General features: G+C 46.3%; 1 protein-coding gene across 1 annotated transcript in view; it reads right to left on the bottom strand.

Moving 5' to 3' along the window:
• The window catches only part of LOC138468449 (extracellular calcium-sensing receptor-like), a 132,037-nt gene that overhangs the window by 81,173 nt on the left and 24,988 nt on the right, over positions 1-25,876 (bottom strand). The window lies entirely within an intron of this gene.

The raw sequence follows: 25,876 nt of genomic DNA, 5'->3' as shown, positions 1-25,876 counted from the left end.
TGTCTGCCTTAGTGCCCCCACATTCATCGGCATGGTCCTTGAGGAGCGTGGCCAGTTGCTGCTGTTGCACGATTAACTGGTCGAGGGACTGTTGCCTCTGCTGGGCCATGGCCATTTGCGGGGGTGTCACAGAGGGGCTGTTGTCCTCATGTTGCCTTGCCACAGGGCTTGTGGGGGATGGCCAGTCGTCGTCTTGTGGGTGCCCCTGCGTGGTATCCTCATGTTGTACGGGATGGGACAGACAGGGGGATTGGGACAGGTCATGGATGGATCTGACTTCGACATCCCCGTCTTCTGTGTCGGAGCATGCTGCCATCAATGGGGTGTCACCTATGGTGCTGCTGCCACCAGAGGCAGTGCCTTCTGTGGCATCCGTTGGGGGGACCTGTGGTGGTGGTGTTGTGGGCATGCTGGCTGCTGGGGTGCCTGTTGATGTTCCCTCCTCTGTGCTGCCACCTGATTTGTGCTGCTGCCGTGTCTTGATGCGTGCAGCTGAGGTGGAGGGTCTTTGGCCGTTGGTCTTGGCCCTCTTTGCAGGTGTGCTGGTAGGGGTGTCCTGAAGCTCGTCGTTTGGATCGGACCCTGTGGTGGAGTGAAGGAGGGCGAGGGTTATTGATGGGTCTGTGGGAATTGGAATGGCATTGTATCACATGCATTGGGGTGGTACCTGAGGGTGATTTGGGTCGGGGCCTTGGAGGTGCTTTCATTTGTGTGTGGAGTGAGGGTGCAGTTGTTTGGCAGCCTGCAGTTAGGGTGTGCCTGCTGCACGTGTAGTGCGTGTTTTAGGGGTTTTTAATTATTTATGTATTTATTGTGGGTTTTAACGTGCGCTATCAGGCCGATGTGTGTGGACGTTCTCCTGGACATGTGTTTCTGTTGCACTATGTGGACGCATGGTACTTCACATGGATGGACTTTGTGGATTTGGCATTGTTTTATTTGGGCCACCTACCTGAATCTTCGGATGTCTGCACTCCTTTCTCCATCCCTCCGACTCCCTCTATGCTCTCCATTCCGATGGTGGAGGCACAGATTTCTTCCCAGGGGGTCAACTTGATGGGTGATTCAGGACCTCCCCCGGTGGCTGTGGCAATGTTGCGGTTGGCAGAGAGTATGCTGCGGACGCGTATCCGCAGGTCGTCCCATCGCTTACGGCATTGCTGTGGGGTGCGGGGTGCGGTCCCCACCGCACTTACCCGCTGTGCCACCAGAGCCCATATGGCCTTCTTGTTTGCAAGTGCCGTCCTGGTCATTTGCGTGCAGAAGACGACGGCAGCATTCTCCTGGAGGGTCTCTGTTAGCACGGTGAGTTCCTCACGGGAGAAGTGGACCTGCCGCTTGCGGTCGCACGCTTTCTTCGCTACTTTTCCCATTTTTCTTGGTTTCGCTAGGGTGGATGACGGGTGTCTCAGGGTAGTGATTTTAGTGGTTGTGTGGTTTTAGTGGTTTTATAGGTGTACGGCGGGATGTTTCCCGTTCCGGGCCCATGTTTTAACTTCCGTTTCCGTATATTTCCGGTCACCGTACTTTCCGGTAGGCGCACACTGCGGTGTCCGCTGTGATGGGTGGCGGTATTGCACCTAGGGCGCCGTACGGCGGCGGTGTGGGCCGTTTTGGGGTCATTTCCGCCATCGCGGACTTTGCAATTCCGCCATGCCGTGGTGCTCGTGCCCGATGGGTCGGAATGGGCCGCACTTTGCTCCTTCGTGCAATGGCGGAAACGCTATTTACGCTGTGGCGGTCCGGTCAGTCACTTTCCGCCAGGGTCGTAATGAGGGCCAATATCTTTATCTGTTTCGTTGGTCAATAGTGTTGATGCTTCAGTCTCTGTCATTTCAACATCTATTACTTGACCATGGATTGGAGAAAAGCCTACGAGAGAAGGCCAGGAGAAAAGGCCTCCTGTGCTCTTTGCAGCTCCGCTGCGAGCACGTTTCCTCCCACTCCAGCTGGATGCTGGATCAGCTGTTCTCTCGTTTGGAACAACCGTGTGTTCCATTGTGATCCCGCCTGCCGTGTGTGCCGTCCTGAAACCTGCTAAAATGGATGCCAGAGCAGTTTCCATGGAAGTATCCAAAACCTCCACGAAGTCTGCTGCCCATTCGTCAAGTCGGCTTGCCTGCCCTTCCCCTCCTGCTTTAAATGGAGGGGGAGAGGGCCGAGAGGCGAAGCCGACGAGAGAAGGCCAGGAGAAAAGGCCTCCTGTGCTCTTTGCAGCTTCGCTGCGAGCACGTTTCCTCCCACTCCAGCTGGATGCTGTATCAGCTTTTCTCTCGTTTGGAGCAACCGTGTGTTCCATTGTGATCCCGCCCGCCGCGTGTGCCGTTCTGAAACCTGCTAAAATGGATGCCAGAGCAGTTTCCATGGAAGTATCCAAAACCTCCACGAAGTCTGCTGCCCATTCGTCAAGTCGGCTTGCCTGCCCCTCCCCTCCTGCTTTAAATGGAGGGGGAGAGGGCCGAGAGGCGAAGCCGACGAGAGAAGGCCAGGAGAAAAGGCCTCCTGTGCTCTTTGCAGCTCCGCTGCGAGCACGTTTCCTCCCACTCCAGCTGGATGCTGGATCAGCTGTTCTCTCGTTTGGAACAACCGTGTGTTCCATTGTGAACCCGCCCGCCGCGTGTGCCGTCCTGAAACCTGCTAAAATGGATGCCAGAGCAGTTTCCATGGAAGTATCCAAAACCTCCACGAAGTCTGCTGCCCATTTGTCAAGTCGGCTTGCCTGCCCCTCCCCTCCTGCTTTAAATGGAGGGGGAGAGGGCCGAGAGGCGAAGCTGACGAGAGAAGGCCAGGAGAAAAGGCCTCCTGTGCTCTTTGCAGCTCTTCGCTGCTCGTCTGCCGTTTGCCCGAAACCTACGCCGCACCCGGAAGGTAAGAAGCTCTACCCCTGCAAGCTTCTCTCCAACCCCTGCACCACCTCAAGGCGCTTCAGGCTGCGCGGCCGTAATTTGAAAGCTGCCTTCAGCTCACAGCCCATTCCCACGAATAGCCGTAATACGCGGCTATGCTCACGCACTGTACAACCCTCCTCATTCGCTGATAAGGCCAGGCACCCCCGCAAAACCTCAAAGCCTGCATCCATGTCAAGTACTACCTACACAGCCACCAACAAAGTACTTAACTTTCCGTACAATTATACCGCCTCCATAACCAATGTGATTACAAATGTGTCCACCACCGCTGAAAATGTGACCCCCAGTGTAAAATCTGTGATTTGCAATTCTTCTACCACCATTTTGAATGCTAGTGTGCCAAATGCTATACCACATGTGTCCACCACCGCTGAAAATGTGACCCCCAGTGTAAAATCTGTGATTTGCAATTCTTCTACCACCATTTTGAATGCTAGTGTGCCAAATGCTATACCACATGTGTCCACCACCGCTGAAAATGTGACCCCCAGTGTAAAATCTGTGATTTGCAATTCTTCTACCACCATTTTGAATGCTAGTGTGCCAAATGCTATACCACATGTGTCCACCACCGCTGAAAATGTGACCCCCAGTGTAAAATCTGTGATTTGCAATTCTTCTACCACCATTTTGAATGCTAGTGTGCCAAATGCTATACCACATGTGTCCACCACCGCTGAAAATATGACCCCCAATGTAAAATCTGTGATTTGCATCTCCCCTAACACCCAGAGCTCAACCCCCCCCTCCACCAAACCCTCTCTCATCATGAACCCCCTCTCAGGCACTACTGAACCCCACATGAAATGCGCCATGATTAACGCCAGGTCCATCAATGCCCACGCCCTAGACATACACGACCTCCTTACCTCCCACAACCTAGATCTACTCATGATCTCAGAAACATGGCTACATGATGCCTCCGGCCCGGCACTATCCCTCGCCCTACCCCCTGGCTATTCCATAACTAGACAAGACCGCCTCTCCAAAGGTGGAGGTGTAGCAATTATTGCCAGAGACTCGCTCTCTATCAGAAAGATAGAGAAATCCCTGACCAACAACAACAGCGACTACCTCCAAGTTAAAATAACCCTCTCTCCCCATTGCACCATTACTGTGCACACCATTTACCGCCCTCCAGGCCCAACAGGAGACTTCCAAGCCTCTCTCATCCTCCTCTCTGACAACCTCAAAAAACAGTCTAAAGCCATTTTCCTCGGGGACGTCAATCTAGGGCTCTGGGATAGTAAGGACGTAGCAGACAAATCCCTTGACTCTGCCCTCAATGCTCTAGGCTACAAGAACACCATCCTTAGCCCTACTCACACTCAAGGCAGAACGCTTGACTGGATAGCACAGCATAACTGGCCACTCATCATTACAGGTAACAATCCCACCCCGTGGTCTGACCACCACATCATCACCTTTAGCATCCTCACCACTAGCTCCCCTGCTGCCCCCTTGCCTCAACCGCTCCCTCCTTGCCTCGCCAGAAGCTCCCGCCAGCTCACCAAGGAAAGGCTACTGCCCTTCCTCCAAGGCCCAGCCTTCAGACCACCTTTTTCATCAGACCCAGAAACACTCGCAACAACCTATGATACTGCCATTAAAGCAGCTATCAACTCCATTGCCCATCTTAAACCACGCAAATCCAAACCCACTACCCATTCCAACTCTTGGTTCACACCTGAGCTCCTCACACTCCGCAACGAGAAAAAAGCTGCACTCACACAGTGGCAAATGTCCCACTCTGAAAAAGACAAGATGTTCTTTAAAGCCCTATCCACCAAATACAAAAAGGCAATCACCCAAACAAAGGCCAAATCCTTTGAATCCAGAATCTCGGAAGCCCAATCTAGCACCAAAGAAATCTTCGCCATTTTCAGAGAGCTCGAGACACCCACTCCGCCCCAGAGATATCACCAAAGACAAAAACTGGTGTGACAAAATACAAGCGGCCATGCAAACCAAATTAAGCCTCCTCAAAAGCAAAATACTAGCCACTAAACAAGCCTTACCCAGTAGCCATATCCCTATCCCGTCACACGCCACGGATCCCCCCCTACCCTTCTCCTTCAAACCCATCCAAGAAAAAGACATCATCAACATTATGAGGAACATCAAGCCCTCTAACTGCAAAGGTGATGCATGCCCAGCCTCCATTATCAAAGACTGCACGGAAGCGCTAGCGCCCTTCCTAACAGCCTTCGTTAATGCCTCCTTTACCACAGGGAAAGTCCCCGCCTCCCTCAAGGAAGCTTGGGTCCGACCTCTCTTGAAAAAAACAACTCTCGATCCCACCTCCCCCAACAACTACAGACCTATCACCACTGTCCCATTCCTCCTCAAAATATTGGACAAAGCAGCCTACTTGCAGGTCCAGCATTTCATTGAAGAGAACAAACTCCTTGGACTCCGCCAATCTGGCTTCCGCCCTAGACACGGGACCGAAACCGCCCTACTTGACTTGAAGAACCAAATGGACGATGCTAGAGACATGGGTAAACCAGCACTTCTCCTACTCCTTGACCTATCCGCGGCATTCGACCTCGTGGATCATGGCGTCCTATGCCACCACCTTTCCTCCACCGCCAAATTCTCCCCAGAGGCCACAGCTTGGATCACCTCCTTCTTACAAGACAGAACCATGCAAGTATTCTCTGACCTAGCCGCCGCATCCCCAACTACTATACTTTGTGGTGTACCCCAGGGCTCCTGTCTCTCCCCCACCCTATACAACATCTTCACACGACCCCTCTTCCTCATCCTCGACGCTATGGGCATCTCATACACCAACTACGCCGACGACACCCGGATCCTCCTCACTCTCACAGGTAACTATGACACCGACTCCCTGACCCTCAACAACCTCTACAACACCATCCAAGCCTGGATGGCTGAAAACGGACTATGCCTCAACTCTGACAAGACGGAACTCCTCCTGGTAGGTTCCCCCGACACGCTAAAAAACCTAGATGTCCAATTTAGCCACTTCACCATTGACTCCATTAAAATCCCGGTCTCCGATTCTGTCAAAACTCTGGGAGTCTACCTGGACTCCAGCCTATCCATGGATAGACAAGTCAACGCAATAGCATCCGCAGCTGCATATCATGCTAAACTTATCAACGCAATCAGGCCCTTTCTATCCAAAGAGAACTGCACCAACATAGCTAGAGCCATCACCGGCTCCAGGCTAGACTACTGCAATGTACTCTTTCTAGGAACCTCCAACAAAAACTTAGTGAGACTACAAGTAATACAGAACAATGCTCTCCGGGCAGCCCAAGGCATTGCTAAAAGAGAACACATCTCTGATGCCAGAAAACTAGCCCACTGGCTCCCAATAAAGGAAAGGATTGTATTCAAAGCCCTGACACTGACCCACAAGTGCATTCACTTCACTGCTCCTGCCTACCTTTCTCAAAGGATCCACCCTGCCTCCACCACCAGGCCAACCAGATCCCCGTACACCAACATGCTCTCTGTGCCACTAGTAAAAAGAGTAAAAGCGGGTGGGTCCAGCTTCCCTTACCTCGCGCCCACCCTCTGGAATGCCCTACCTCCCACCATCCGTGGCGAGGACTCCCTCACCACCTTCCGCAAAACACTGAAAACTACCCTCTTCACATAAGGACCGACACATCAGCACAAATACTTATCATTTAGGTTCGTAATTTACGCCCAAATGCAATATTTGTAACAACAGTATGATTTCCTGTACTACTCATAATGTGTCAACAATCGCTATCATATGTACCATGTAACTAAGTTATTGCAAGTAACAGCGCCTCAATGCCCCTGGGCTGCTTGCGCGCTCTATAAATTTAAATAAATAAATAAATAAAACATCAATGTGGACTGTTTTTTGCAGGGCATTTTTTTGGCGGGTGTCGATTGTGTCAAGTGCTCATTGAGTAATGTAAAACTATCTACTATAAATTGACTTTCACCTTCATTTTGCAGAGCAGGCGCATTGTAGCAATGGTCCAAAAACACTTTGTTGGATTCGCCGGTCATATTAAATTCATTTTCTGGCCATTGGACATAGGCATCTCAAGTGTAAACACGCCGTGTCTCAATGGTGAAAACAGTTTGGCAAGCAGCATCTGTCATTTGTATCGCTGTATGTGTCTGCATAGTCTTTACTCCATCAGGCAACTATAGGATAGATAGGAAAAGGGATGTTCAGTGTAACTCCAATATACAATGTTGTACAATTTACATTAAAAAAAGCATATAATGAAGGCCTCAGCACAAAACAATTGTCAAAAATATAAAGTGTTTATAACTAACCTTATTTCTTTTCTTTGAAACCTTCTTTACTCTAACATCAACATCAGCAAGCTGGCGCACCGACTCAGATCCACGTGCCTCCGGTTCAATATACGGATCTTGTATACATCCCTATAAAAAATAGTATCCATTTAAATAAGTCATTTGCATTACACATATAATTAGACCGACTTTCTCTCATTAGATGGTACTGTCAGTATGCATACCTTTGGCTCTGGATCAACTGCAAGGTCTGGTTCCGGAACAACTACAAGGGATAATGTAATTGTAGAGGACACTGCAGCATCTCCCTGAAACACAGTATTTGCATTAGTAAGGACGAAAAGATTGGAAACTGGACACACAATTTGGAAAGACGACAAAGGTACATATCAACAATTACACAATATATAATTATGATCAGATTATCTTGTCCTATTGAAATGTGAAGACACATACCTCTGGCACCGGATCTACTACGAGGGATGTTGTAATTGAAGTGGACGCTTCAGCATCTCCCTGAAACAAAGTACTTGCATTAGTAATGCAAGTACTTGCATTAGTAATGCCCCCTGTGAGTGTCTGTCTGCCCCCTTTGCCCCCTGTGAGTGTCCGTCTGCCCCTTGCCCCCGTGTATTGCCTGTGAGCCCCATCGCCCCTTGATTTACTGCTGTACCCCCCCATCGCCTTGCCCCCTCGTTTAGGTCCGTGTACCCCCCTGCCCCCTTTAAATTGCCTTCCATCCCTCCCCCCTCCACTACCCCCTTCTATGCCACTTTTCTACTCCTCACCCCTCTTTCTGTCTCCCTCCTCTCCTTCTTCCCCCCACTTAGCACTTACTCCTATCATTTGTTCCCATGACTTCTGATAGCAGCTTGTCTGTCTCTCCTCCTCCTCCTCCCCTTGTTTCCTCCTTTCCTCCCCTCACCCCCTGCCCTACTAATTTGCTGCTGGCAAATTTGAACTGTAGTGTGTCTGTTCATCTCCTTTCTCCCCACTCATATCCCCCCCAACCCCCTTCCCTCCTCCTGTTTACCTCTTGCACTACATCAATTGTTGTCAGGCATAGTAATGTTAATGCTTGTTTTGTTCTCCTTCTTTCCCTTCCCTCTTTGCCCTGTCTGTTCTATGCACTTGCACTATCCGAAATGTCGTCAGGCCTATTACGATAGTTATTTTTCACATTCTGTATTATTTCAAGGACTTTTATTGAATGTAACTGTATTTTCCTATGTTCTCTCCCTCCTTGAAGCGCTTTGAAACACTTTGTGTATAGGCGCTATATAAATAAACAATCAATCAATCAATCAATCAATCAGTAAGGATGAAAATATTGGAAACTGGGCACACAATTTGGAAAGACGACAAAGGTACATATCAATATCAAACCATGATAAACATTGTGTAAAGCAATGATACGTTGTGAAAATATGATCACATTATCTAGAATTCCGTAGATAAAATCAGACTGGAACAGAATAGCTAGGTAAGATTACCTGATACGCGCTCGAAGTGGTTGATGACTCCAGGCAAGACATGGATGTTGAATCTTGTTGCTTCATATTCAGTGGATAGTCATGGAGTGGTAAAGGGAAAGTATTATTCGATTTAAAAATTCCAACATTAAAAAGTGGCATGTAAGGAGACTGAATACGAGAAAATTATGCTTATGTAAATGCATAATATAGCATAGTTATCCGTCCTCATAAATCATTTTTTATGTGGGTTCTACAAAACAAGGACTGATGTTTAGCAAAATAGTCATTATTTCAAAAGCTATTCAATCACATAAATATGGAAAGTAATATAAGTGACATTTACACCAAAAATACAGGCATAAAGCTAAATCCGGAAGCGTGACTCACCTGTGGCGGCATTTTTACGAATAAAGTCGGAATAGCATTTTGGAGCAATTTTCGAGTTGTTCACAGTTGATTCCTCTTTGTGTGCAAGGACGTGTCGTACATATCTGGGTTGAGATGCAGGCTGCAGATACGGTATTGATGACCCCTCTTGTCCTCCAAGACTTGTTTGACTCTACTTTCAACCTCTTCTGGTGGATATCCGCAACATATTACCCATTCTCTTATTCGATCAACAGTCTTAGGGAATACATGCATTTTAATGCCTTCGGATTTGTCATGGGTCTTCTAAGGGCAACGGAAAATAGAACATGGAGGCATTGTTGCAATTTCTGCAAAATAAAGGTCAACATTATTAGAAAACTATTTTGCATAAACATGTGAGAAAGAATGAATTGGACCATACATTGTTCATTGTACGCTTTCTTTTGAGCACCACAGCAAAACCAGGGCAGCGTGTGCGGCTGTATTATGGGATAAATTTCAGAAATGATTAATTGATGTGTTGAAAATCAGAACATGTTACTCGTCCCTTGAATGTTCTATCGTGCACGAAAAGGAAACATGCTTATACTATAGACACGGTCGGCGAAGGATGCAATACGATGCCAATTGACACTGATAAAAATTGACATATCGATAACATAACAAAAGAAACTCAAGTCAATAGCAAGAAGACAAATTAAAATTGCACTAGTGAGTACGTTACTTCGAAATAGATATAAATTTACAAATGAAGGAGATATGATAAGGATACATGCCCTTACCTGGACCAACAAACAGTTGGATTCAGCAAGCAGAGTAATAAGTGGCAGGAGAAAAGGGAGATGTTCACAGGTAGCACACTGACGAGTTCACTCGAAGCGGTCACAGAGTAACACGTTCCCAAGTTGAATTGCAGTGCTCAAAGATGTTCTCATGGTAAATATCAAGTGGTTTATAAAGAATTACAAAAAGGGGTGTGTTTGTGAATGAATGACGTGTATATGTCGTGGTGTTAAGTGTATTGCAGGGGAGCGGGCTGCTTCAAGTAGGCCTGCCTGGAGACACGAGGTCTGAGGAGGCCATGTGAACAATGGCCCCCGGGCGTAGGATACCTTTTGAAGTGTACATGGTGTTTGGCACCTTGGCCGTTCGCGCCCCTGACAGCACCCCATGGCAGCGCACATCCACTGGTGCGAACTGCCTTTGATAGTGGAGGGGGGATGGATTGGCTTGGGGCATGCAGACAAGGCACCGGAACACTGCTGAATGGAGACAAACTTATGTGGATTGCAGGGGCACGGCCTGCTTCAGGGGAGCCTGCCTGGAGACACGGGCTCTGAGGAGGCCATGTGAACAATGGCCCCTGGGCGTAGGATACCTTTTGAAGTGTACATGGTGTTTGGCACCTCGACCATTCGCGCCCCTGACAGCACCCCATGGCAGCGCACATCCACTGGTGCAAACTGCCTTTGATAGTGGAGGGGGGATGGATTGGCTGGGGCGTGCAGACAAGGGACCGGAACACTGCTGAACGGAGATACACTTATGTGGATTGTAGGGGCATGGCTTGCTTCAGTTGAGCCTTCCTGGATACACGGGGACTGAGGAGGCCATGTGAACAATGGCCCCTGGGCGTAGGATACCTTTTGAAGTGTACATGGTGTTTGGCACCTTGACCATTCGCGCCCCTGACAGCACCCCATGGCAGCGCACATCCACTGGTGCGAACTGACTTTGATAGTGGAGGGGGGATGGATTGGCCAGGGGCGTGCAGACAAGGCACCGGAACACTGCTGAATGGAGACACACTTGATTCACTTAAAAACTGAAACAACCATTGATAAAAAATATGTTGTGTTTTATTAGGTTTCTTATTTTGATGGCACAAAAATACTAGACATTGTAAAGGTCTGGTTGCAGCTCAGTGAGGGAAAATACCCTGTACTGACCTCTGTCACTGGGGAAAGTTTGTCTAATGGCGCCAACGACACATGCGGGTATTACTTGTCGAACGCGATGTCCAAGCCTCCCATGAAGCCACCATGTCTACGAACGGTAGGCCACCAGCCGGTACCACCTATGAAAGAGAAAGATACAATCTGTTTTTAAATGACCAAGATAAGTGTATTAAACCTTAGTTGTCAATGACAATTCTTGTATGCAATGGCATTTTTGCCAGGACAAATGCTAACTAGACACTGCACAATATTGAATGACTTTTATGCGACTATTACTAGACAATTGCAAGACTAAACGGATATGACACTGATATATTGAAGTTACGAGAATATAGGGGACAACCATGAAATAGTATTGGCCTAACTGACATCACAACCAGACTATACTTACTCGTTACTTGGATTACGAGGGCGAACTGTTGCATGAAGTTCGTGTATAAGCACCATCAAAATCCTCAACACGGACCGTGTGAGGCAGGCTGCCGTGAAGTCCGGGAGCTCGGTAACGCATTGCGGCTGTGGATCGCCTTGCGATATGTAGGACAAGCATCCAGAGTTTTCTCGGCAGCAGCAGTTCTTCTCCTCGGTTGGCATTAGCGCGCACCGATTGCAGGTACACCAGGTGGAAACACCGTCCATGCGACTAGGTCCAGGCTCTTCATCTGTTGAAACGTCCGCCCAACTGTCGTTCAAAGCCCCATCATTTACAGAGCTTACTCTTTCCAGTAATTCCTCCTCGGAGTACTCAGGCTCATACAGGTAGGGCATTATTGTTGCCATTGTGTTGTAAAGAAACAAAAATAATTTATAGCGGTCGTACTGGTATCTGTTCACACGGGCTACAAGCAACGAAGGTAGCTGACCAGAGCACAGAAACGAGTCAGAGAATACTAAAAGAAATACAGTGAGAGGAATGGAAAAGAAAATCTGCTGTTGTGTGTTGTGAAACGCTCTGTTTATACTTATCGAGGAAAGAGGCTTCCTGCCGTTTCCATGGCGACACATCATTAGCTGAGGTGCAGAGGATGTTGACACGAGACATGCTTTGGCATTGTGAAATGGGCGTCTAGTGATGTCAGGCTCAGGGGCGGGGGATATGATTTAGTGCAGCGAACGCAGGTCACCCAGGGTGATGCGGCAAGTGATAAGATTATCATAAGATGGCCGCAAGCTGCTGCCTGATTTTGCTTGTGTTCAAGAGACGAAAACTCGGTTATGGTGCATAGGAAATGTTTGTACGATCGATCGAATTATGGTTAAAAGCAAATGGCCGAACCATAGGGACAATAATATTTTCTGACCAAACCATTCCTTTAAGGTCTTTAGAGTGTCATGTTCCTTTTTGGCTGTCTCAAGTGCTTCGTCCATGGCCTTGCCGAATAAGTTGGTCTCTTCAACTGGCTTGTTTATTAAGGCTGCTTGGGTTTCAGGCTTAAACCCAGAGTTTCTCAACGAGGCGTGCCATATTAATAGCGTACCCTGAGCCAAGGTCCTTCCCGCTGTTTCAGCAGCATCCAAAGTGTTTTTAAGAATGTTGTGGTTCACTTGCTTGCCTTCTGACCCAAATCATGAGCAGTCTAGCTCGCATTGGTTCAGGGACCTCTTGAAGGCCCTCTTGCAGCAGGTTCCACTGTACATCTGAGTAGCTAGCTAAATGAGTGGTGTTGGCTATTCGTATGTAGAATGCAGCAGCAGTCGTAACCCTTTTCGCCTGAGTATACAATTTTTTGCCTTCTTTATCAGGCGGAAATGGCCTGACTGGCAGGAGGCTTTTCCTCAGTATGTCCGCTACAAATCCAAATCCGGCACAGCCTCCTGTGTGGCGATTTGGAAATGGCCAGCTGCCCTCTTTAAGATGGCGTTAAACACGGACTGGAGTGGTAGGAAGGTAATCCATACACAGAGTGTCAGGGTTCGGGGTAGGAGTAAGGGACGCCCAAGATTGATTATCAACCGGATGGCTGTCTTCCCAATTATCCATGGGATCAGCAGGATCATCAGTATGGTCCACAAAGGGATCAGCATCCTGTATGTAGGGATTCATAGGAACCTCGTCATCAGTAAAGTCATAAACATTTTCTTCATGAGGATCCTCAAAGATACTCTGAAACTTGGCCATAGGCGTAAAGGGAAGATCTTCACGAGGCCTCTTGGGAAAAACCTCTCTGAGAATTCAACAAACATTCATGCACCCCTCAAACTTCTCCCTGGTCCATGATGATGGACCAGAGGAGTCCAGGGAAGGAAAGAGGTCTTCTTGATGATTGTCCCCTGTAGAACGTCAAGACTTTTCTCCTAAAGCCTTGGATAAAGCATAAGGGCTCTCAGAGTACTCTTTTTGGGGCTCCTGGCATTGTGACGTGTCAAGGCCTTTCTTTCTGTTTCAAAGTGTCTTTTGACTGTTCCTTTTGTTTAACCGCTGAAGCAATCTTCACAATACTATTGCTGATGCTCAGGTTACAGGGAGGTGTGTCGGTTGAGCCGGTGGCTGTGCAGTGGATTTCGGCACCACTGGGGCCTTAAGCAGTGTCAGCGCTTTCTTCTGAAGCATCTCAACAGCACATGTGTTTTGGTGCTAGCACATTTATTCTTGGACTGCCCGGACACATGCCGCTGTCGCGGTTGCGGGACGGACTGCTGATCATAAAGATCATCGCGCACCGTCGAAGTATCCGACGTGCCTGTTGGCGCTTTGGAGCGCTTCGACTGGACTTCCGAAGCAGAACTGTGGCTTGTGATCTTTTTGTGAGAATCGGGTGCCTCCCTGTCGCTGCGATGTATTGTTCCCATAGCAGGACTCACGTCGTGCCTATCTGGCCCGGAGATGGACGCTGCGGATCGAGAACTCTCCGCCGTAAGGTCAATGGCTTCCGAAGTGGGGCCTTGGTCATCGCTAATCCCTTTGTCACACTCGCCGGCTGTGGCGGCGGGGGAATGACTTTTGGCCTGCGACATAGCATAGGCTGCCCACTGCTTCAAACGGTGCTTGGGAGGTAGGAGTTTACAGGCCGCACAGGACGCCTTGTTGTGGTCGAGGGGAAGATAACTATTGCACCAACAGTGCCTGTCTTTCTGCAGATATTTTGCCTTACAGAAAGGACAGAATCGAAATGGAGTCCTGTCCATAGCAAAGAATTGTGATAGCGGTGCAAACCCAAGGGACCAAAAGAGGGGAAAAGGAAAGGCATTTTTGAAAAGAATATGACCACCCCCACCCCACTCTCCCTACGGTACAGGCCTGCCAGAAGGCCCGGCCACGTGGTGGGCAGGGCCGACTGGATCAACAGCCGTCAAAATTCCGTCATCAGCAGTCTTCGGTAGTGGCACAGGAATCAACCGTTGAAAGGAGTGACAATGAGAATAAACGATTGAAGGTTGAGAAATATAACAATAACACAATGGTTTATGAAGCGCTCTGCATTAGGGCGGCCATATAGCTCGGCGGAAAACAACAATATGAGGGACCTGGACGTGTGAGGGATTTTGGGTACACTAAACGTCATGTTAGGGATAGTGTTACAGGCACGCCCATGTCGACGTCCCCTTTTGATTCTCAAAAGACAAGATGCAATACTCTGCGGTTACCACTGAATGTCGGACTACATGCACAGCATGCGATTCTAAGCAGATTAACAAGCATCAGAAATGGACATTCTTCACCCTTGTCCATGAAGGAGGAACACTGTTCAATTTTAGAATGCCATTAAACTATTTAATCAAATATGGTACCCAGATCGTTGGTTCGAACCTATAGAAATCAACAGGAATTTTGTCCAGACCCAGGACTTTGCCTGGTCTTTGCATAATTAGAGCCAGCTTCACATCTTCTTGACTAAGGATCAATAGCGTTGGCTCTACATCACCGGGGCCAGGTCCACTAGCTACAGCAAGCCAATCCGAATCCTGCAAATCTCTGTCCTAATGATACACATTTTGGATGTTCAGATATACAACCAACAATTGAAGAATGGTCTGCATTTCTTTCTGCTACCATTAGTTTCCAAAACCTCTGGTTACAACTGTCAGAAGTTGACTTCACAACTCTTCTTCAAAAGCCTCCCTTTTTCTCTTCACCTCTTCATTACATTTGTATAGGCCTTCCTGGCATCCTAAATGAAGCTGGTCCTGCCATTGCTACCTCCTTTGCTCTTTGGACTAGTACACCCTTAGATTCCCTGCAAACGGTGTTGTAGCTTAGCGCTTGTAGGGAAAAACTTCGCCCGACATTTTGTAGCTTCCTCATGGGCTTTCCCGATATCAACATTTGGACATGGCACCTCTGATAGGAGGAATTCTAGCATAGGGAGGATACTATTATATACTTACGGGAGTAGCTTAGCTATATCAAGCTTGACCCATTTGATGGATCGTCTTCCATGCACTTCAATTGAGATACCTACTCTTTGACGTGTATCACTTCCTTTTGCAATTCCAAACATGGAGCTGCAGACAGAGAGCACCAGTGGATGGTGGTCACTCTCTACTCTGGGCAAAACTGCAAAGGTTTACAAAAAAACAGGATTTAATATTGACCAATATATAATTGTTCAAGCTACTACCCACTCCACTGATGGCAGGTAATGGCAGCCAGACTATCCCCCGGGAATCTTCCATTGAATGCCCTCCTGCTGCAGGCCATCCAAACAGTAGCCACCTCTTCTGCCTTATGATATTTCCTCTTTGGTCGAGGTGGCACCAGGGTCTCCAGCACCCAGGCCTGGTCCTTGTTTTGAACCACCTTCCCCTCTATCAGTTTAATCTGTCCTTTAAAATTTGGAAAAGCCTCATACCTTCAACCTTAATATGACAGTTGAATAGATGTATCACTAAGAGCTCCCCCCCATTAAGCTGAGATGCAGTTCCAAGAGAGCGCCACAGACATTAACAGCACATCTAACAGATGTGAACAATGATGGCTTGACCCAGATCAATCCTCCTCCAGCTGGCCTTCCTCCCTTGCCCTGTCGAGCCGGGGAAGAGAAGGTGGCATAGCCCTGAATATGCAAGGATTTTAGAGCCCATGTTTCTTGCATACATATAACATTGTGTGTACAAAAGAAACATAGCCATTCCTCATCATGGATATATTTCCCCAACCCTGCAACCCTGCAAAATTCCAGGAAATAATATGCCCTGTCTCACCTCCAGAAGAGAAAACCTTTATAATGCTTAGGGTTGGGCCCAGAACCAGCATGAACACCTTGTCAGTGAACATCCTCAGTCTTATTTATCATGTCAGGGACTACACAGCTACAAGACTGAATGGATTCCTGCTACCCAATCTTGTCCACAAGCTGTGGCCCTACAATATTCCACTCAGGACCACGACTAATCACCCCCGAATTAACAGCGCCCCGAGGGAACTTGCCACTGAACTGGCATTCGAGGTCCTAAATTGATTGTTGCTAGTTTCACTAGAAACTGGACCATATTCTCCTCCTCTAATCTTGTTGCTCTTCCAGTTGAACTAGCTATTGCAATTGGTGCACTAAACCTAATGGTTTCTTCTAGCCTGCACCGTGGGAGAGATCTCTGTTCCATTTCCAGGAGTCCTTCAACAAGTTCTTTTGCCCTGAATACTATCTAAATAAAGTCCCTCTGCTTATCGGCAGGGCTAGAATAGCGTTCACATGTCAGTATATCCCTATGGATAATCGGGCAGTAGCCTCTCTTAAACCTAAACTAGTGAATCACTTTATTGGTGAGAGCATCCTGGGAATCCCAAAATCTGCTCTCCACCTTGGGTAGATTTACAAGATACACAGAATTCCCTCCTACTGTAGTGTTGTTTGCTAGAGCCATAGAAAGACAACTTGTTTATGTGTTCAGATGAAACTTGTTTTGCATTCTTTTAGCAGCCGAGAGCAAAGTCTGTAAGCGTCTCATGAGACTCCAGAGATTATTTACAAATTCAGTAGCGTCCACGCAGCTGTGGGTTCTACTGGCAGTAAACATCTCTGGAAAAATACTGCAGAATATTTGGAGGGAAAAGATATCACAGAGACACTACACTTCTTACTTTGAACTCCGGCTGAGCTGACTGAAGCAGATGTATTTCCGTTAGCCTGTTCCCATTGGTGAAGGATTCTCTATCCCACCCTGGTGATTCCCAGTGAAGGTTTGGCAGAGATGAATGTTAGAGAAATGCTAAAGCGATAATAAAGAGACCTGAGACAGGTCTATTTCAAACTACAAGTGGGAATTAATTATTTGCGTTCCAAGACAAAGCACATTGCCTTGTAGCATTTTGTTAAGTGCAGAGTGGAACCCTTTAAATTAAATAAAATCTATTTAAATTACTGATAAAACAGGCAGGCAAAACAAGGGGTCACTCTCCAACTTTGCAGGGTCACTGAACAAATATTCTGTGATCTCCTACCTGGTGGGGGTTTAGATACAAAATTATCAATCCCCCTATAGATCTTGCTATCTATACTTGCCCCCACATTCTCCTCGGGCCTGGCCAGTATATTAACAGATTCTTTAGTCCCACTGAGCCTTATTTCAGACAGGCCTGCTCAACCATCAATATCTTTAACCTTCTGCCCTAATGCATCTAGGTCACTGCATAGCATCCTGTTTTCTGCTTTAAGCAATGCCATCAGTGGGTATAATGACTTGCATCCCTTGCAATGGACATGGGGTTGCACCCCTCTTGTCATTTATAGGCTTTAGACAATGTTCCCTATGAAGATGCTACCTCAGTTATCCTGCCAACATTAGCCGGACCGCTGGCGCTAATAATTCCCATAAGCGGGTTGAATCTATTTTCAATAATTACCTCAAATGGGTAGATTAGTTGCGTTGTGACTGGTACCAGATATTAAGCCAACTTCAATGTGTGGTGACATTTGCCGCAACCCCTCGTGGGGATTACCATTGAAATTGGTGCAAATAATCTCAACAGGTATTTTATGATGGTCCCCACACCCCTCAAACTGGGCTAGTGAATTGGGTACCTCATAACCTGGGAGGATCTGCCCCATGTTAAGGAGAACTGGTAGTGGGACCTTCCTCAATCTAAATGCAAAAATCTCTAATTGGTCATTTGTGAGGTTAGCCACACAATTTGACCCATGTTGCTTTCTATTGTAGATTACCATCTGATTGGTGCCCATACACTTCTCTGGAGCTTCAATTTAATGCAATAAACTAGAAAACAAGCTAATCATCATATTAGCCTCATTAATATGTTTGGTAAATTGGAGATACTGTACCTCACTCCCACTAATTGGGGATCTCATGGCTTACCTTTTCACCATAATGCACCATAATGTATTAAACCACCAATGGACTAGTACCAATACAAACAGATTTAAAAAAGGAGTGGGCAAGTAATATTCAATAATCCCAGACACACAATGTTCAATATACTATTATCCAAGACTGGACAAAATCCTAGGCATATTTAGAGCTCGAACAGAACACAGACTTAGTTAAAACCGGAACACACAAGATAGAAAATACATAAAAAGCCGGTATGCAATGATTTTAAACCGATTCAAAACTGTGATCTGATATAAAAAAAAAGGTCATGCATAACTATTATAACACATAAAAATGAAAGGAAGATTTAAAATGTTAGAAATGTGCAAACCGCTGGGGATTAAATTCCAGGAAGTATACAGGATGCCAGTAGAGCTATAAAGCCGCAAGTTAGTTGCTACCTCAAAGCATTACAGCTGGTGAGTACAGTAAAACCGGCAAGATTACTAAATTGGTCAGAGCAGGGCAAGGTGCAGATAAAGGGTATGTATTCAGTAGAGCCCTGGTACAGGTCACAAAACAAAGCTGATAGCTAATGTCTCGAAAACGTGGATCCAGACACACGGGGCCAGGAAGAGTCTCACAGTTGTGGACCGTTTAACCCATTCTCATTACGACCCAGGCATTAAGGGGTTAACGGCACCGTAAAAGGTTGCAGCGCCATTAACCCCTTAACACATTACTACGAGGTCCCTTTGCGACCTTGAAGGGACCTTGAAGGTAATTACGGTACCGCAATTTGCCGCCTTCCCCATTCTCATTGAGCCCTATGGGGCAAAAATGGGAATGGGGAAGGGCCAATGGTAAATGGGGAATTACCGCCCGCCAACCTTGGAATGGGGCGGTAATTCCCCATTTACCATTGGCGGAATCGGTAAAATACCGGCGGCAACCATGGCGCAACTAGAGACATGGTTACCGCCTGGGTCGTGATGACCCCATTGTCTTCTAGGTCACCAGAAGACCTGATGCCACAATGCCCTCTGGTAGCCAACACAAGCCCTTGCACCCTGCAAGCTTTCACTGCTGCGGGCCGGCCTCCACGATTTTACAGCCTGGCGTTAGTGGAACCAGGTCTAGGATCAGTAGATCATAATTTCTACTTTAACGGGTTCAGATATATGTAGAAACCCTGCATCTGGGGGTATAAAGTCTTAATAACGAAAATGTTATGTAGACATGCACATATAACTAAAAATATGACGAAAACGTATGTGGGGTATATAAAGGGTTACATCTTGTGGGGAATCGGTTGCGGTGGGTTTTTAGGGGTTGCAAACAGGGGATTAGGGGAACACAAAAAAGTGTTATGTTTTGTTGTTGTAAAATATTCGGTATATGTGCATTCTGCATAAAATGTGTGCATCTGGGGGTCTTGTTAAGTAATGGAATGACACACACTGTCACGAGCCCTTACCGGGGATTGTTGCCCTCGGACTGCTAATGTTTTTACATTGTGGCACAAGACCTGCAGCTGAGTACTTTTTAAAATTTCTCCAAGTGGCATCCCAGTTATTTTTGGCTTGTTGAAGTGAACTGATTTCCACTTCTATTTTTTTACTGCACTAATGCTATGTCTTAGTCTAGTGATACAAGACAGATTATTTGTGTCAGACCTTTTTGTTGTAAATCTTCCTTCCTCTTCAGGTGGGAAATTGCCATATAAGGACATGCACTTTCACGGTTGTCATGTCAATGACCAATTGACCTCTTGTCTGTGCTTTGTGTGGGTGAACTGGATGAAACTGGGTGTGAACTTGTCTGGTTCCAAACCACAGTATGTCAAGCTGCTGGGAAGATTGTGGGTTGGTGAGCTCCCTCTTTAAAAGTTGCAGGTCTCATGTATTGGTGGGCTAGGATATCCCGTAAACTCGAATTATTGATAAATGCAGAGGACCTGGATCTATTCAAGTTCATCAACCACAATAGCTAAGCATTTGAAGCCGATAGGCCACTAAAGGCTCTACTTACGACTGCTGCAGCAACCAACATTGACAAGTCCAACCTCCATGTATGAGACCTCGGCCTGCAAGGAATTGCATTCTGGCAAAGGTGCAAAGCCCTGGCTTTTAGATTTTTCCATAAAAAGATGAGGGTGATTACTTCTCCAAAGATGTAATCTGCTAACCAGAAATCACGGTTTCGCAACTCCATGCCAAAGCATAATGTACTTGTGCCTTGCCGCATCAGTAGCCTGAACTGCAGCACCCGCTCAGCTCATGCAGCAGAACATGTTCAAAGGTCACAAGATGTCCACTCGCCCCCTGCAGCGGCAGCAAAGTCACTGCAGTACAGGGGCATCATTTAAGATATGCCCCCTGTTCCCAAACTACCCAGTGCTGGTGGCAGGGTGATCTCTAAGAATTTGCTATGCTTGAGTTTAGGCATAGAGCATGGCGATACTTATGCTGATGGCGGACATTACCCAATTTGATTTTGCACATGTGTCATCTCCTGTGAATCTGTGAATCAGCCCTGCTGTGGAAGGGAATGACTATTTTGGTCAGATGGGACGGTACTTCCCCACAGCAGGACAGACACCCTGAGCATCCAGTCTCTCTTTGTTTCTCTTTGTGAGGGCTGGTAACCCGCTCCTCCAGAGACAGCAGCACTGCAGAAATCATTCCTGGTTTCAGGTATGAAAAGAGAACACCCATTCAGGACGAGTAGCCTCACACCTCGGTGCTGCATATCCAATATTCATTGTTTGTCAATAGGAGGGAAGGGAGTGAGAGTAGGATAGGCAGGGGTGCTGTGGATACTGGAAGAAGACTTCCACCATCTTGTTTCTCACAGTCTCTCTTTCCCTTTCCTGTCTGCTCCACTTCCTATGGTGTAAAGCACTTTGGGTTCAAGATCAAAAGGGCAATGTGCAGGATCAGGGATTGGTCCCCTAAAGCCGAGTAGCTTTAGACCAATCACCTTAAGATGTGTGCCCTTAAAAGAAGAAGTCTCACACCCTCCTTCAGCAGAATTACCTCAGTTCCTCAAGGATCCATTAGGGCCAAAGAGACGTTCTGAACATTCTCACCTGGAGTACATTTGGGGCAGTTGTACTGCCCAAAGTCCTCTGCCAGAGGTGAAGAAGGAGCCGTCCAAGACAGAAAGAAGATCTGTCCCCTAACCACTCCCAGGGAACCTCGGGAGTGACCAGTGCTGTGGACAAGGACCAAACATTCTGCAACAGATCTACTCTGCTAGAAGAGCAGACCCTGAACGGGCACATCTTTTCTTTGTTTCCTTTGCGAAAGCCTCCAAGCAATTGGAGGGCCAGACCAGCCGAAGCTCCTTGTTCTATCGCACTGAACCGGTCACTCTGTGTTCCCCGCATCTTGAACAATAGGGAAGGTGCTGGTGCTTCCTGCAAACAGCCAAACTATTGCACTGCATCTAAAACAGCTAGACACAGCATCGTATCCTAGAGAAATATGCCAACTTCTTGGCCCGAAGAGACTGCTCTTCGGGCCAAGTCTCTTTGGGCTCAAGAGTTTGGTTGGAACCCAAACCAAATCTCTGGAGCATCACTCGCCGACTCCAACTGGGGGTTACAGCACATCTTGGCCCAGCTAGCCTGAGAACCACCGACTTTGACTGTACATCGATGCACCCTTGATCACCACTTCAATGACCATCGCTCACCGACTCGAACTGCTGGAGCGTCACTTGCCGACCTCTCCCAGCAGCCAAAGCAAGACCTAACCTGGCCAACTGTCAATTGTTTTTGGGACTGCCCCGACCTGCATCATTGAACTGCAGCCGTTAATCCGCACAGAGCAATGGCATTCGACCCTCCTCAGTGCCCGCTTGCTGCAAGGTCCTCCACGATCCTAATTGCCCGACTGAGCCCGATCAGCTCGCATCAAAGTTTGATACTGGGTCTGATGCATCAGCCCACCAAGAACTGAATCCAGGTACTATGAAGATGAACTGCAGCCACAGTCCACTGGAACCCTAGAGAATGATTAGGCCACAATTGCTCTTGTTTTCAACCCAATATCCTTTTAAGGTAGTACCTTACCTACCAACCCATGAACTACACTCAAAGTGCTACTTTCTTCAGTCTGTTGCAGTTTTTCTGTCCTTCCTTTGTGTGGTTTTTGTATAGTAATCTTGTTTTGTTCGAATTGCAGATGGTGTGTGTTATTAAACAGTTTACATTTTTATAGAACCTTGATTGAACATTCACTTTATTTTGGACTGTGATACTGTGTTGTTGGCATCACTACTTGTTCACCTTCACCCCACTCTTCCCTCGTACTGCATTACCACAAAAGGTGAAGGAGGTATATCTCTTGATTGTCCCTATGTTACCTTTATGATTGTGTTGTGTTTTGATTTGCAGATGTGTGAGGGCTGAAGCTGACTTTAATTCATACGGTGGACTCCCCGTTTCAAGATGTCCTACGCTGTTACAAAGCGTAACCATAGAGTCGTTGTTCTGCATTTTTTCTTGTGGAATGAGCCCCTCTATCCATGAGTGTAGCGTTTCCATAGAGAGTGCTGAATTTGTTAAACCCAGCTTCCTGGTGATTGCTCACGTGAGATTTTCATGCAACGGGATGTGATAAACCCACTTTAAAGTGAGCCTTCTAAAATTAGTGGGCAAGTGTGCTTTGAGCTTTGGCTAGAATGTTCGGCGGGTTACCTTGAACGAATTAACACGCATTGTGTTTGTTTATAGCATTGTTCGTTGTGTCAGCTCCAGATCGCAAGTCAAACCAAGGTCATATGTGCATCGGAAAAAGTTACAGCGGTTTTGGGAAATAGAGTTTAAATACTACATAAGTACACTTGTTGAGGGCCATCTTGGATTTCCACCTGTTTATATGTTTTTGCACTATACGCATCTCCCAGATCTTTTTAGTTGTATTCAAAGTGTATTTGTTGTCTTCTTACTAGTGCTGGCTACAATGGCGTTATGAAATACCGCTGCAAATAGATGATGCATGTTTACTAAATGAAGACACAGCGCTTTCGGAATTTAAGAGTCCACCACTGTGTAAGTGTTATTTGTGTTACCTATCCTTGTTTGTTACCGTTGATCCTGATTCTAAGGAACTAATGTTCTTATTCAAATTGCTAGTCACAGATTGACTAGCCTTAAAAGATACAACAACAAAAATGTACCTCTGGCTAGAGAATGTAGATTTGGTATTAGTATGGAATGATTGAGCGAGGTTTATTTCTTGCTGGAGCTCAATGATTCTCTATTGTTCTCACTTTTCTAAAGTAAATTCATGTGGTGTTTTTATGAAGAGTGAACAGATAGTGTTCAGATGTGTTGTTATGGGTTTTATGGGGAGTTTGTGGTTCACTCACCACACCATTGTTGCTTCCAATTGTTTACACAGGCCCACGCCTAATTATAAGGCGTCCTGATCCCACCGCAATACACATCATTTAGAGCGTTTTCGGCGAGTACCCTTCAAGTTATGTAATCTCTTGTTGAGTGCAAATTAAAATAAAATAACAGCACTAATTGAAGCTGTTTGCACTGTGTTCTTTAGGTGGGGTACCTCCTAAACATCACAGAATCTGTCTCCTGTACTTCTGTACTTTTGAATAAGGTCATCTGGTTTAAGAGTGTCCGGAGCTGAAAACCAGTCCCGACGTTACTAGAATCTTTTATAGAAGTTATTTTATCGATACATAAATATGTTTAAGAATGAAACATGGTTTCCTTTTATGCAATACTAATTAACAACTACTACTAACTTTGTATTATTGTTGAGTGACCTGAAAACGGGCTAACATTTTACAAATTGTTTGTTTTAGTAGGTATTTTGAAGTACTTACTTATTTTGCTATTAACATATTGGTGCATTAATTAGGTTTTACCAAAAGTGCTCCCTGTTAGAAAACCTTTTTATATGTATTTTTAGTTTGATAAAGAGCACTAGTCACTTAAAACTAATTATAAATGTATGTTAACTGTATTTTTATGACTTGGATTTAAACAATAATTTTATTACCTTATATTTGGGATAGACTAGCACCAATGGCTATGAACTACTAACTGAGTTATGGTGGTCGAATCATCAGAATAATTTGTTTAACTGTTGATTTGATGCCACAGATAGAAGTGGGTACAGGAGGTACTAACAGTGCAAAGTTGTTGGGATCTTGTTATGGTTTTTGTACTTTACTCAGGGTGTGATCCCTCTGACCATTACAATACCCTTTGTCTCTTTTGAGTTTTTTTAGGGCTGAGTGGGCAATTTTACCCTTACTGACCCATATACTCCAGCGAGGCAGAATCCAATTTCTCACACTGCCTTCATCTCAGCTGGTGTCTTCCTCTCTTGCAGGGGCCAACCAGCGATAAGCCCTAGTCTACATACATTGCATCCCTAAGATCAGAGTTGTGCATTTGGCCTGTGCCTGCCTACCCTGCACTGTTGCATGTCCGCCTTCCCGCATAATCACCCAAAACTTTGCTGTCATCTCTACAGCTCTTTTGGGACCCAGGAAAATCTCTGGCCGATGTCATGTCTCGGTGCGTTATACAACAAAGATAGTATAGGATGAGAGGCAGAGAAGCCAGACTTTCTTTACTTCATTTGGCTATCGCCAAGCACATTTCTATCTGATATGTTGTGTGGATGTGTTAAAGTGTCACTTCACGTAAAGTAAAAACATGTGTTTGGCTTTCTGGTATGTTGTAAATTCTTTGCTAACACAATTTGGGTAGAGGTAGACATTGGAGGAATTCCTCTGCAGAATTCTTACGACTAATTATGCTGAATACCACATGGCCTATGGTCAGGTTGGCAGTAAAACAGCAGTATGTTAAGTACCTCCTGTGCTTACCGTTGTCACCTGACTCCTAATGAGGCATGACATGTCCTCATATTTGAGTTTTGATCAGAGTTTCCTGCATTTGAAGTGAAATTACTTAGATGTTTATTTTACTGAGAAAATACCATAATTTAATCTAAATCTGATGTGAGCAGACTATGCTTTAATTCCTATACATTTTACCTCTTTTTTTTACCTGTGTAACTAGATCTAATCCATACCAGTTCATTGCAATTCAGCCGCCTCATATATACCTGGCGGCCAGCAATACTGCTTGCTTCCTGCTGGGGTAGGAAAAAGGCGTTGAAACCCAGACCCACTCTGATTCTCCTGCCTTGTTCTCGCCCTTGTAATGAAACTATAACAATTCTACATAGAGGGCCATGGGCAAATAAGTGTTAAGCGAAGTAGTTGTTTCTGTAGAATGTACAATTATTTAAATGGGACCATATTACTACTTTACTTAAAGTGTGTTATTGCATACATTCATTTGGATTGTCTGAGATTTGGCACAGTTTTCTTAAAATGAATAACATAATCCAGAGAACTGGCATAGTGCGGCCCCTGAAGCCCCCTCGTCGCCCCATATCCTGGGGAGGCCCACCTCAGCCAACACCTTGACTAAAATCAGGGTGAGCGGTGGGCTGGAGAAAACTGCTGGTGGCTGGCCGGAAGGGGGCACGCCTTTTCTGGCTTACCTTGTGACACCTACTCAAGTGTTAAAACAAGGACCAAGAGTAAGTAGAGATGGTGGGCTCACGACCTCATGCCCTTTAGACTAGTAGTAAAATGAAAGAATATATTACTCCCTCATGGATTTGTG

Source organism: Ambystoma mexicanum, chromosome 1p, assembly GCF_040938575.1.
Source record: "Ambystoma mexicanum isolate Mex_15411 chromosome 1p, UKY_AmexF1_1, whole genome shotgun sequence".
In the NCBI taxonomy this organism is placed as follows: domain Eukaryota; kingdom Metazoa; phylum Chordata; class Amphibia; order Caudata; family Ambystomatidae; genus Ambystoma; species Ambystoma mexicanum.
This window is presented reverse-complemented; position numbering and strand designations above follow the sequence as displayed.